Source organism: Octopus bimaculoides, chromosome 16 (genome assembly GCF_001194135.2).
Source record: "Octopus bimaculoides isolate UCB-OBI-ISO-001 chromosome 16, ASM119413v2, whole genome shotgun sequence".
Classification (NCBI taxonomy): Eukaryota; Metazoa; Mollusca; class Cephalopoda; order Octopoda; family Octopodidae; genus Octopus; species Octopus bimaculoides.
The window spans coordinates 51,320,079-51,333,794 of NC_068996.1; positions in this window are offsets into that span (position 1 = coordinate 51,320,079).

Genomic DNA, 13,716 nt, shown 5'->3' on the forward strand with positions numbered 1-13,716 from the left:
GTCAAGTACACAATTTCGACATTCAGTTAAAAGTATTTTGTTTACCTTGATAAACAAAATGTTCGTGGGAAAGGAATGAAGATCTCGATATGCTCCTCATTAAAAAAAACTTTTTTTTAAAACAACAAAAAACAATTATAAATAGAATAATTTTTATTTGTCGTCTTAAAGGAATAAAGATCTCTTTTGTCTTGCTAAGCTGAAACGTATTCAAGTGGTTACTCTTTTACTTGTTTCAGTCATTTGACTGCGGCCATGCTGGAGCACCGTCTTTAGTCGAGCAAATCGACCCAGGACTTATTCTTTGTAAGCCTAATTTATCGATATCTTTTTTGCCGAACCGCTAAGTTACGGGGACATAAACATACTAACATCGGTTGTCAAACGATGGTGGGAAAACACACACACACACACATGTGTGTATAAGATGGGCTTGTCTCAGTTTCCGACTCCCAAATCCACTCGCAAGGACTTGGTCGGCCTGAGGCTATAGTAAAAGACACTTGCCCAAGATGCCACATAGTGAGACTGAACCCGGAACCATGTGGTTGATAAGCAAGATGCTTACCACACAACCACTTCTGCGCCTGGTTGTCTTTTTAAAAAAAAATTTTTTACTGTCACTAAAGTCACTTGCTTGATTTCAGTATTTCAATATCATTAGCCTTTATGAACAAAGAAGTCAAGCAGCTCGAAGAAGAAAACATTCTGACCCTCGAAGCAAAACGCCAAAGAAAAAAAAAAAAAAGACAACAATCCGCAGCCCTTCCTTGCTTGCAGATTTTGTAGCAGAACTTGCTCATCAAACATAGAAAGGATTAGCCATGAGAGAAACCGCAGGAAGAAGACTATGAGGACCTAATTAAGACATTCTCCACTTCTTAGACCGTCTGTCAAAACGTAAAGAGCCATTACACGTTTCCTAAGTCATAAGGGCTAAGAGCCATTACACATAGCCCTTATGACTTAGGAAACGCACTTTTCTATGACGTTATGTTAATTTTAATATTTGAGTTTAACAGCTAAATGGATATTTTCTTAACTAACTAAGCTGTAAATCTCTAGAAAAGGTTATCTAAATAATGTTGATGATGATGATGATGATAGATAGATAGATAGATAGATAGATAGATAGATAGATAGATAGATAGATAGATAGAATGGGGGAGGAAGCGAGACAAAGAAAGACAGAAAGAGCGAGAGAGAACAAAGAGAGAGATTGGCTGGAAAATGACGAGATCAAATCCTAAATAAAATCGAAGGAAGGAATGCCGATAGAAACGTTGTCACCAATACTTCCAGTATTTCTAACATGAAGGAAAATGATAACTGATTTATCGATTAATTCAGATTGATTCTTAGCAACAACAAAAAATAAAAAAAATAACGTCTATTAATTCTGTTCGAGCATCGAATTATTATTTTGTCGTTTTGTCGTTTTGTCAGGGAAAAAGAAAAAAAAACATTGGCTTTTGATAGGTAAGGGTGAGGAATGTTATCCTCAAACTGAAGATCTGTTCTGGATGTTCGCAACGGAGTGAAATCTACAATAGGCACGCACGGTGGTTAGATGGCGGCGGCGGTGGCGGTGTCAGTGGTGGGTGGATAATCTGGGTGATGCATGATAAAGTCTAATGCCTTCGTAGGACACAGTGCGATTTGAAAATGGAACTCAAAGAGTCTGAACAAATACCACAAGACATGCGGTCTGACCGTCCTAGATTGGTGCATTATCTATCAAGTCCGGAAGAATGAAAAGTTCTGTGACAAAAGATGTCGGTTCTGCTCTACCAGTGTGGAAGATATCCCCCACCACATCAGCAGCCGCTCCAAAATGTCTACAAGATACTATCTGCCCCTGAGGCATGATATAGTTGCAAAGACTATTTACAATGCAATCCACAGGAAGAAGTGCCCTGACGTATACATCAAAGGCATGCCAGAACCAGCAGGTGTTCACACTCTTAAAAACACGGAACACTGATAGAATACCCCAATAAAACCATAAACATAACAGTTCTCGTATTGTTCTATGGTCAAGGAACAAAAGTCATGCACTGTTGTAGAGGTCAGCTGCTCAGCAGATGTGACTGAACAATCAAAAGTCCAGGAAAAAGAGAACATTTATGGCGAATTAATGCGGAACTTACAGCTCTTATACCCCGACTATGAATTGTCATTTATATCTGTCCTCATAGGTGCATTAGGTTATATACCAACAAATTTGCACAAAAACCTAGAAATGCTCCGCTTCGCAGAAAAACAGCAAAAGAAACTGACACTGATTCTCAAATTCCAATCTATTAGTGGCACACTGAAGATTTCTAAAACATAGCAAAAATTCTCAATCTGAGGTTCTTGTGTGAATAGACACACACAAAGCTCAGTCATATATTTACAAATACCAGGAATTCACTCAACTAAAAAAAATTTGTCAATTTGTTAGCAATCGGCTTGAACTCTCTCGAGAAGAATTTAAATTAAACTCAAAGAAAAATTATACATACATACATAAATACATACGAGGGTCTTCTTTCAGTTTCCGTCCGCCAAATCCACTCTCAGGGTTGGCCAGGGACTATGGTAGAAGACACTTACCCAATGTAGGATTATGATAGGAGTCACTTGCCCAAGGTACTACAACTTGGGACTGAACCGAAAACAATGTTGCTGAGAAGCAAACTGCTTGTCACAAAGCCAATACCTGCGCCTTATACCTGTAGATATATATATGTGTGCGTGTGTGTGTGTGTGTGTGTGTGTGTGTGTATGTGTGTGTAGATATATCTGTAGATATACGGATGCTCAAAAGCAACATGGCGATACCCAATAGTTTCCATTCTTTTCGAAGAAGCTGGCCATCGAGATCGTTCTACTCTTTCTTCCTGCTTCAGAGGGTCAGTTGGAGCAATCTACAAGTTGGGTCATATTGTGATACACGTGACACTATATTATGACACACAACTGTATTTCGCCCGTTGCCTTCCGATCTGAGTTCAAATTCCACCGAGGTCTACTTTACGTTTCATGCTTTAGGAGTCGGTAAAATAAGTACCGGTTGAACACCGGGAATCGATGTAATCGACTAACCCCCTCCCCAAAAAGTTCAGGCCTTGTGCCTACAGTAGAAAGGATTATTATGACACACAACTGCTGACTAACGTATCATGTTTCATCTTGCTTTTATATGAGACGATTAAAATGACTCGTATAAAGAGACCATGTTTTACCCAAACGTTCCGAAAAATTATTCGTCCACACCATAAGGATTTTAAAAATTATCTACCAGCGAAATGACAATTTTTAGTGACTGTGTGGTAAGTAGCTTGCTTACCAACCACATGATTCCGGGTTCAGTCCCTCTGCGTGGCACCTTGGGCAAGTGTCTTCTACTATAGCCTGAGGCCGACCAAAGCCTTGTGAGTGAATTTGGTAGATGGAAACTGAAAGAATCCCGTCGTATATACATGTGTATGTGTGTGTGTATATGTTGTGTATCTGTGTTTGTCCCCCCAACGTCGCTTGACAACCGATACTGGTGTGTTTAGGTTCCCGTAACTTAGCGGTTCGGCAAAAGAGACCGATAGAATAAGTGCTAGGCTTCCAAAGAATAAGTCCTGAGGGCGATTTGATTCGACCAAAGGTGGTGCTCCAGCATAGCCGCAGTCAAATGAGTGAAGCAAGTAAAAGAAGAATAAAAGAAAGTGATTCTAAATACAAATTAATCATACTATGTATCAAGTGGAGATGGTCATTGCTGGAATGTCTTCGCTCACAGATTTGCTCGATCAAAATTAGGTGTGGATTTCTATAGATGCAACACACGCATACACACACACACACACACACACACACACTTACAAACTGAGCTATACTATAGGTATAGATACGACAGGCTTCTTTCAGTTTTCGTCTACCAAATCCACTCACAAGGCTTTGACCGGCCCGACGTTATAGTAGAAGACACTTGTTGAAAATGTCACGCAGTGGGACTGAACCTTGAACCATGTGGTTGGGAAGCAAGCTTCTGACCACACACCCACGCCTACACCTATATGTATATTGCGGGCCCCGCGTATTATACAAAATGGATAGACTGGCTGAGGGCAGAAAAGAGATGACATAGCAGGAAGGCTAAGGCTAACAGTATTTGTCTTTGTTCCTCTATACTCTGATCTAAATTCTGATCTATTTTCGCTTCTGTGTTCAATTCTGCCTTTTATCCTTGGCACGATTGATTAGATAAAGTACCAGTAGGTTAATTCAGTCCTCTATGCACTATCTCTGAAAACGTGCGACCTTGTGTTGGAATGTGTGTGTGTATGTGTATGTGCATGTGTGCGCGCATGCGTATGCATGTGTGTTCTGAAGTATCTCCACCATTTGCAAACTGATAAACATACATACATTTATGTACATGTATGTATGTATGTATGTATATAGATGTGTATACACACACAGACACACACACATGTATCTTATAACATCATTAGTTTGATTCGTTAAATTATATTTGAATAATACAATTTGTTCAGTGATAAAAGATTTTATTAACATTAGCTACAAGATGTATTTAAATAATTAATTAATTAATTAATCAATAATAATAATAATAATAATAATAATAATAATAATAATAATAATAACAACAACAACAACCGTTTCTACAGGATGCACAACGCCTCAAATTTGGGTGAAGGGATTAAGTCGATTACATCGACACCAATGCGTAACTGGTACCTATTTAATCGACTTCGAATGGATGAGAGGCTAAGTCGACCTCGGCGGAATAACAATAATAATAATAATAATAATAATAATAATAATAATAATATTAATAATAATAAACTGCTGTTCCTTTTCCAATATACCATTGAAGTTATGGCGGCGAGCTGGCAGAACCGTTAGCAAATTTCGCCAAGGTCGACTTTGCCTTTCATACTTTCGGGATCGAGAAATTAAGTACCAGTTGCGTACTAGAGTCACTCTAATTGACTGGTCCCCCTCCCCCAAAATTTCGGGCCTTATGCCTAGAGTAGAAAAGAATATATCATTGAAGTTAGTGGATGTGAACAGGTTACAGTTCACTTCACTTACTCCAATGTAATGTAAAGTGTTTCTTTTTTATTTAATGAACCTTGTATGTTTACTGCGTAATGTAAATTACATCAACATTATATAAATGTCTGATGTAACAGTTTAAGTCGTGAAGTTTACAACTTAATGGGTCTCCGTTATTGCAGCAACTGAATTATCTACCCCTGTATAAGCGCTTAAGTGACTGAGTATTCCCTAGACATGTGTATCCTTCATGTAATTATCAAGCAGAATCAACGAGACACAGTGCCGTTTGAATCGCAGGTACAATCCACCCAACGGGCTTCAGTACAATCTCCGTCTACCTAGTTTTATTCGCAAAGTATGGGTCAACCTGAAACTATAGAAAATGACATTTGCCCAAGATGTCACGCATTAGAATCGAACCTTGATCTCCTGGTTACGAAACGAACTTCTTAACCATTCGGTCCAACTGTGCCGCCTTACGTGTGTGTGTGCGTGTGTGTGTGTGTGCGTGTGTGTGTGCGTTTGTGTGTGCGTATGTGCGCGCGCGCGCGAGGGTATATGTGTATATGTTGCATGCATTAGTCTGTGTGTGTATGTACGTGCGTGTGTGTGTTTGTGCCTATGTTAATGTATACGTGTACATGCTGTGAGCATGTGAGTCTGTGTGTGTGTGAGAGAGAGAGTGTGTGTATGTATGTATGTACGTGTGAGTGTTTGTGTGTATGCTTGTGTGTGTTAATGTATACGTGTATATATTTGTGTGCGTGAGCGTGCGTGTGTGTGTGTGTGTGAGGGTGCATGTGTGTGTGTGTGTGTGTGTGTGTGTGTGTGTGTGTGTGTGTGTGTGTGTTACAAACACACACAATAGAAATTTACCCTCGCATTTTTACGCAACAGAAAACAGACCGCCTGAACGTTCACAGACAGCAAGCCATGTTTCTATTGAAATGTCTATTGACGTACCAGTATTTCGTACAAAAGGCAAAATGTCTCGTATTTGTGAGAAAATAGTACGAAATAAAAGCACGTCTTTTGTAAAGAGCGTCTGTGACATAAGTCAAGAAAAGATTTGCAAAATCATGATCAGTTCCCTGTCTCTCTTTGTTAATAATCTTGTGTACATTCGAGAAGTTTCGCATTTGCTTAACGTTTGTATGCGCGCGCACGCGCGTTTGTGTGCGTGCGCGCGCGTGTTTCCGTGGTGTTTGTGTGTGTGTGTACATACATATATGTACGTGTGTGAGTATGTTTCGTCATATTGAAACTTTTCACTTTCCTAACACAGGGGAAGACCAAGGCTAACAATAAAACACCTTGCTGGTCCTTTCACCTCCAATAAATAATAAACCAAATTCCTTCCAATCAGTAGACTAAAAAGACGGAAGGAACGGGCCAGACTTGAATGCGTTTCGGTTGCTTAGCTCGGTTCAAGTAGGTCCAAACGGATATAAACAACATATATATATATGTATGTTTTTTAGTCCAAGAGTGTAGATGTCGGCGTTCATTGTCATAACTTGTTTTATTTCTACACGAATTATAAACAGATACTATAAACTTTAGAAAATACGTGACTTAAACGTTCACGTAAAATGCTTGAAACTCGCAATGGCATTAACACAGGCTTGTCCCATATGACTTAAAATTTCATGAAGGATTGGTTTACGCAAGCAAGTTCATAAATTGTTGATTTCTTTTGTTGGTTTCTTTAAACCACTTTAAGCAAATATATGCGTGTCTGTGACGAAAGCATGTTCTAGGGTGACTCTAAAGATACGAGTCGACCCCCTAAATTATGCTCTGTCAATTTGTTCTCGATGTAGCCCTCTTAGAGAAGATTTATGATTAAAGACATTCTGTTTGTGGCAATCTGCTGATTTCCAATGGTTTGAAAAATCGCAAAGCGCATAGTACTCTCACACTAGTCACTCTGTCCCCTGCTGATGAAGGCGAGGTGTATGTATGTATTTTGACATACACATTCGAGTACATAGGTGGGTGGTGTAAACTGTAAAGTACTTCAAATAGCTGAGCAGTCACCTGTTATAGAACGCAGATATTTATAAAGAGATCCAAAACTGGATAAATTATACCAGGACAACCTTTGCTCTCTGAGGTCGGACTTGTAGACTCCGTATTAATCACATGCACTAGCGTAGCGACCCTTCTGTTTGCTGTCCGCCGGACCCCACACAAAACACACATTGCCTACAGCAGACCCAAAAGTGTCGCCCGGGCGGACCGCCCCTACCGCCCCACCACCAACACCACCACTACCACCATTCAGTTACGCTAGTGATCACATGGGGTTTCAAAAATTCAAAACTTGATGGGCAATTATCCTCGATCGCAACAAATTGCCAACAAGGACGATATCTACTAAGATTTATCTCACCGTCTAATTGTCATATAGCTTGAAACCCACATTTATGTACTAAATGCTTTATTCCAAGTTTGGAAAGTTTCTTTTTAATGCCGAAATATCAGATTTATACTATATGTAAATTTGTTAGTAAAGATGGGTTGACAGTTCTATGGTAGTATGGAGATGTCCCATCTTTGAAATAAAATTCCACATCTTCAGTCCTCTTAAACGCTTGGTATGAGAGATGGTCGCAGTAAGTTCAAGTAGATTGGACTAGTCATAGTACCGTCACAAAAAACCATGGTCCAATAAATCCTTTTGATAAGCTGCACCATTGTGTAATTCCTGGTAAGTTAACATGATGTTCCTCTGAATGTCCCTAGTATCTACAATTGTGATGGTTAATTGAACCATCTAATTAAAATGTAACCTCACCACTCCAAACACTCTTTACTGGAGGATGTGTATCTTGCCAAGTACCATTCACAAAACTCAACTCTTTGGTTTTGAACCATCTTCCTTGAGTTCATGGATTATTCTTGGAATGTAACTTTCCCAATGACATTGCTTTAAGATTTTAAAATTCCTATCTCACAGCTTGTTTGCCAAACAGGTTTTCTTGAACTCTACCAATACACTTCTTGTAACTTTTCTTGCTTTTTGGGACTCAGCGATGTCTGCGATCTTCCGGAACGGTTCTTGTGAACATTCTGAACAATTCCATCTCATTCAAACTTATCTCTAATTCCAGTGATGGTAAATCGTGCAAGTGGATCTGTTTGAACCCCACTTCCAAAACTTTGTACTTCGACTGCGTTTTCAAACTTCCCGTAGTACTTCAGGGTAAATTTCTTTTGTTCAAAGCTTATTCTGGTTCCATTTCTTATTTCCGATGGGTTAAATCTATAACGATGTGAAAAGTGAGTTACCAGCTGTTAAAGTAAGAAAAAGATTTGGCGAGGGGTGGGGAAACATCCTGAAGTGCATGGTTGCACTTCAATGGCTGGAATGATTAAATCTATAAAACGTGTGTGTATGTGTGTGTGTGTGTGTGTGTGTGTGTGTGTGTGTGTGTGTGTTAGATTTATTATCTATCTCTCTCTCTCTCTATATATATATATATACACACACACATACATATATACACACACATATATATATGTATATATGAGTGTGTGTGTGTGTGTGTGTGTGTATGTGTGTGCGTGCGTGCGTGTGTATGCGTGTTCGTCTCCCACCACCGCTTGACAACCAGAGTTGGTCTGGTTACGGCCCATTATCCTCGCAGTTCGATAATAAAGACCAATAGAATACTCGGCTTTAAAAAAGTAAGTAGTGGAGGCGATACAATTGTCTAAAAATTCTTTAAGGCAGTGCTCCGGCATGGTCGCTGAAGAAACTAGAAAGATAAAAATCCTATATACATATACGCATACATACACACATATTTAGACATTGAGTGTAAAGTATCCCTTGGTTTTACTACGGAATCCTGTATACCATTATATATGTTGCGTGTTCACTCGTGGAAGTAATAAAAGAAACGAACTTTAAAAATAACAGCCAGGCTTTATTCCTCCGTAAAGTAGTACAATGGATTAAGACAGAAATATTACGAATTCTGGTGGATGTAATTCATCCATCATTTTGATAATTCAGTTTGGGTCGTCGTTGGTTACATGTGCTCCATTATATTAATTTTACTTTGGTGAAAAACGGCAGGAAATCAACATAATTTGCCTCCATGAAAATTATTCATTCGTCTGGTCTCAATAATTTTTCACGAATTTATGGAAAAAGGTAGGCTCCAGAGTACATACTGATTAATTGTTTGAGAATGTATTAGGCGAAACACGATTGGATCTTCGATCCAAATCCTGTGCAATAGTCAACCAATCGCAATACAGGTCTCAACCAATGTTCAAAGCTCACATGATAGGTAAAACGACCAATCATTACAGATTATCGCGCTGAGCCTATAAAAGGCTGATTTGATTACCTTCAATATGCCGTAACAGAAATTGGTCATGCTACATCATCCTCGGACCAGTGAGATTCATGCGAGAGAAAAGCACGGAACACAAACTCTTTATAAAAATAATAAAAATTTCTATTGGTGTAACAGAAAAATGTGCAAAAAATAAATACAAGAAAGAAAATGAGAACAATTTTGTCCGCAATTAGAATTCGCAAACACAAATTGATGTGAAAACAAACAAAAACGAAAGTTCATAAATCTGAAAAGAAAGATTTATGCGGAACAGTTCAGCATGAAAGTCTTTAGGATTCACAAAGTAATCGAAAATAATACGTATGAGCGTATCTGGCTGGCCAATGCACTTTTCTACCGTTCTTGATAACATGAGCTGGCTTGGGTGTAATAACTGGTGTATTATCAGCAGATGTGTCAGACGCGTTTATAGGATGTGTGGATGTAGATGAAAGTGTCGTGGGTGGGAAGGTGGGGTGCTGTTACTCGGAAGGTGAATTAATAAAGGCCTGCTTCACACGATCTATACTTACAGTTTGATGTTTCCCTTGAAGGTCTAAAACCATGAACTTGGATTTTACTTTTAACACTTGGTACAGGCCGGTATAAGTCTGCTGTAGTGGTTGCTTGACTACGTCATTACGAATAAAAATATGAGTGCATTTATGAATATCTGATGGAACAAAACACATGATAAATTGTGATCTGGTTACCAACGGAGGTAATTCTATCATGTATTTTTGCATTCGATGAACATAATCTCATCGATCGAAATTTCGGTCAATTGCAGTTGTATTTGTGACCATTTGACCAGGTCATACAAGAGGGGTGCCATAAAGTAATTCTCCCGGTGAAAAACTTTGGTCTTCTTTTACAACCGACCGAATACCTAATAAAATAATTGGTAATAATTCTAACCAAACATCTGACTCGGGATAAGCGTGTAGAGCTGCTTTCAGTTGGCGATGAAAACGCTCTCTCATTCCTTTAGACATGCGGTGGTAAGCAGTGGTACGGATTCGTTGATTACCCCGCAAGTTTGAATTTTCAGCCACGAGATTTAATTCAGTAACTATGGAATCAATCTATCAGTAGTTATGGTGACGGGAGCTCCAGAATGCGAAATCCACCCAGCTATAAGAGCTTTTGCGATCGCGAGAGATGAAATGTTCTTCATGGGTATAGTTTCAGGTCATCTAGAAAAATTATCTATACAGGTCAGCAAATATATATTATCTTGAACTAACGGCAAGGGACCCACAATATCTATGTGGATATATTTAAAACGTGCGCCTGGGGTTGCAAAAGTGCCCAAAGGTGTCTTTATAAAGCGCTAAACTTTAGCTTTCTGACAAAATATACAAGAATCTGTAAAATGTAGTGGTAGTAGACGGATGTCTAAAAAAGGGGGAATCCAACGAGTGAAAATGCAAAAATTTATCATCTTGTTCTTGACCCAACACAACTTGCTGCAAGTCAATGGAATCTGGAGTATGTAAAGCGTTAATGTGCATGCGAGATAAAGTATTGGCCGCAGAATTATCTGCACCTTTGATGTAACGAATATCGACAGTGTATTGTGAAATGAAATCCAAATGTCGAAGGTCTCTGGGCGAATATTCACTTGCTTTCGTTTGCAGAGCAAAACTCAACGGTTCGTAATAGGTGAATACTGTAAACTGTCGTCCCTCAAGAAAATGCCGGAAACGTTTCACGGCTGAATAAGCAGCCAAAAGTTCTCTGCTTAAGGTGTTATACCTTGACTCAGCTGGTTTGAGACATTTGGAAAAAAGGAAAGTTGTTGCCAAGCGTTCAGAACAAACTGTTGCAAAACTCTGCCAGTTCTTACAGTTGATGCGTCAACCATTAACGATAAGAGTGCATCTGGAACGGAGTGAGCCAAAAGTATAACTCTTGATAACTTGTCCTTAATATCTTCAAAAGCTTGTAAGTGAGAAGAATTTAATTATATAGGTTCATTTTTCATTTTCTATGACGTAAAAGTTTCATAAGAGGAAAAATTGTCTCAGTACAATGTGGAATAAATTATCTAGAGAAGTTAATCAAACTGAGAAATTCTCGTAACTTCGTTACAGGAGAAGGAACTGGAATATCACCAAAAGCATTAATTCTATCATATAAAGGACCTATTCCATCTTTATCAATTACATGTCTCAGAAAAGTGATGGAAGAAACACCATAAATACATTTATTTGCGTTACTTATCACACCGTAAGAAAACGATTAGAAGATGATGAACAGAAAAGAAATAAAAGAGTGAGAAAACGTGCAGAGAGATGAGTTCTTGAGTCGACTAACTGCTTATTTCTTGAATCAACCAAAAAATCAAAATGATGCAAAAATCTGTGCCGAGAATCAGGTATGTTAGGTCTGCAATAATAAAACCCATCGAAATTGTCGTCGGAGATTTATATCCAAGGTACAGTGGATCAATTAAGAAACATTACAATTTCTGGTGGTTGTAGTTCATCCAATGTTTAGATAATACACCTTGAGTCGTCGTCGTCGTTGGTTCCATGTGCTCCGTTATATTAATTTCACTCTGGTGAAAAACGGCAGGAAATCAGCATAACTCATCTTGATGAAAAGCACTCACCTCTCTGCCCTTAGATAATTTGTTGTACCAATTTATGGAAAAGGGTAGGCTCCAGAACACATTCCGATTAGTTGTTTGAGAATGTATTAAGCGCAACATGATTGGACCTTCGATTCCGCACAATACTCAACCATCTCAGTGCAGGACTCAACCAATGTTCAAAGCTCACATGATAGGTAAAACGACCAAACATTACAGATTAAAGTGCTCTCTTCTAGATGCCATTATAGAAATTGGTCTCGCTACACATTCATGTATGCATATCTACGTATGTACAGAGTGTCCCAGAAAGATTTACCTATGTTTTAAACTCTTCCCAAAGAATATCGGTTCGGGTAATATTATCTACATTTTTCATAAAGATTTGCATATGTCTTTTGTTTATGTTTCTATTGTTTGTTTTACCTATAACAGGTTTGTAAACAAACATGGCGTCGAAAGCAAAACGTGGCCACATTGTCGCTTCGAAAACAACTGCATTGAGCAACAAGGATATAACAAAACAGTTGAATGTGTGCCGTAAAACAGTGTTCAATACCAGGAAACGATATATGGAATCTGTTAATACCTCTAGCAAGCTAATTCCTTGTAGGAAACGATCAATTCGTACCAAATAAACTGTTGAACCTGTGAAGACGCAAATGAGCCGAAATCCCCGCAGGAGTGTATGAAAAACTGCAAACACTCTTGGTATTTCGAAACTGTCAATGCACAGGGTCTTTAAAGAGGATTTAAAGCTAACTGCATACTAGAAACAATCCTGGCAGTTAATTTCAGTAGCTTCCAAGAAGAATCGGCTTGACAGGGATAAAACCATGTTAACTGAGACGAAGCACGCCGCTAACAATGTGATGATCTGGTCCGACGAGAAGATCTTCACTGTGGAGGTAATTACCAACAGGCAGAATGATTGGCTTTATGCATGTCATACAGGAGACTTGCCTGAAGGTAGCAGGAGTCATTTACGCCATCAGAAGCCAGCTTCACTCATGGCGTGGGCTGCAGATGCATTTGATGGGTCCAAGTCTCTCTTGATCTTCATCGATGCTGGCGCCAAGGTCAACAATGGAGTTTATGTAGAAAAGTTTATGAGAAAGTGTTACCCTGAGAGTCACAGAAACCTTTGGTAACCATTACACCTTCACTCAAGACGGGGCTCCGGCCCACACATCCAATTTGACACAGTGGCGGTGCAAAGAGCATTTCAGCAGCTTTTGAGACAAGACAATATGGCCTCCCTCAAGTCCAGACATCAATCCCATGGATTTTGCTATCTGGTCCATCTTAATGAGTAATGTTTCTGCTCACTCTTATTCAAATGTGTCAGATCTGAAGAAAGCTCTTCTGTCTTCATGGGTCAAGTTGGATGAAGAGGTGTGTTATGGCTCTCGTGCAACTCAGTGACCACTCGTTTGTGGGTTATGATCCAGGCAAGAGGTGGTCATTTTGAAAAGTAATTACTGCAATGGATTGACATTTTACATTATCCTAGCTTAATTTTCAATAATTAAGAAATATCAATAAGTAAATCTTTGCGGGACACCCTGTATATATATATATATATATATATATATATATGTATATATATGTATGTATGTATGATTAAATACATATAGTGATTCTATACATACATACAGGCATGCATGCATACACATACATATATATATATATATATATATA